The sequence below is a fragment of the Otolemur garnettii genome, unplaced genomic scaffold, assembly GCF_000181295.1.
Source record: "Otolemur garnettii isolate 467f Iridium unplaced genomic scaffold, OtoGar3 scaffold00292, whole genome shotgun sequence".
Taxonomy (NCBI): domain Eukaryota; kingdom Metazoa; phylum Chordata; class Mammalia; order Primates; family Galagidae; genus Otolemur; species Otolemur garnettii.
In genome coordinates this window covers 362,146-363,400 of record NW_003852687.1, presented here as the reverse complement: position 1 = coordinate 363,400, position 1,255 = coordinate 362,146, and positions in this window count along the sequence as shown.

Here is a 1,255-nt window from a genome sequence, read left to right as displayed (position 1 = left end):
AAGCTGTTTATTGTAATAGGTAGGGGTTTTTATAGGTTTAGTTAGTGGGGGAATGAGGGATACTTTTAGATTTGGTTATGTATGTAGTCCTGGTTTGTGATAGGCTAGTATTGTGAGGATGAAGTAGGAAGAAGGTGGAGAGTGATATGAGTAAATTTCTTTGGAATGTGTGCACGTGTTAAATCGCCTCTGGTCTTTTGTATCATTTTTCTTAATCAGCAAGGTCGCTAGGCGCCTCCTTCTAAGATGCACTTTCTCTTGAATGTGCTGTAATATAGTTGTTGACCTTTACACTATTTGATTTTTTTTCTGATTCCATATAAAATGAAGTATTATTTTTTCAAGATCTTTAAAGTATGACAGTGGAACTTTAATAGGGATTGCATTAAAATTGTATATTACTATGGGTAACATGGACATTTTAATAATTCTTTGATTCTTTAGAATAATTCTTTGATTCTTCCCAGCCATGAGCATGGTATGTTTTTCCATTTGTTAACATCTTCAGCTATTTCTTTTCTTACAGTTTCATAGTTCTCTTTATAGAGATCTTTCATGTCCTTTGTTAGGTAAACTCCCAAATATTTCATCTTCTTTGGCACTACTGTGAATGGAATAGAGTCCTTGACTGTTTTTTCAGCTTAACTATTGTTGGTATATATAAAGTGTTATATATATAAAATCTATATACATACAGATTTATGAGTGTTGATTTTGTAACCTGAGATGCTACTGTATTCCTTGATCACTTCTAAGAATTTTGTAGTAGAATCCCTGGTGTTTTCCAGATATACAATCATATCATCTACAAAGACTGAAAATTTGATCTCTTCTGACCCTATATGGATACCCTTGATTGCCTTTTCTTGCCTAATTGTGATGGCTAAAACTTCCATTACAATGTTGGAAAGCGATGGGGACAATGGGCAACCTTGCCTGGTTCCTGATATGAGTGGAAATGATTTCAATTTACCTCCATTCAATATGATATTGACTGTGGGTTTGCCGTAGATGACCTCTATTGGTTTAAGAAATGTCCCTTCTGGGCAGCGTCTGTGGCTCAGTGAGTAGGGCACCAGCCCCATATACTGAGGGTGGTGGGTTCAAACCCAGCCCTGGCCAAACTGCAACAAAAAAATAGCCAAGCATTGTGGCAGGCGCCTGTAGTCCCAGTTACTCAGGAGGCTAAGGCAAGAGAATCACCTAAGCCCAAGTGCTGGAGGTTGCTGTGAGCTGTGATGCCATGGCACTCTAC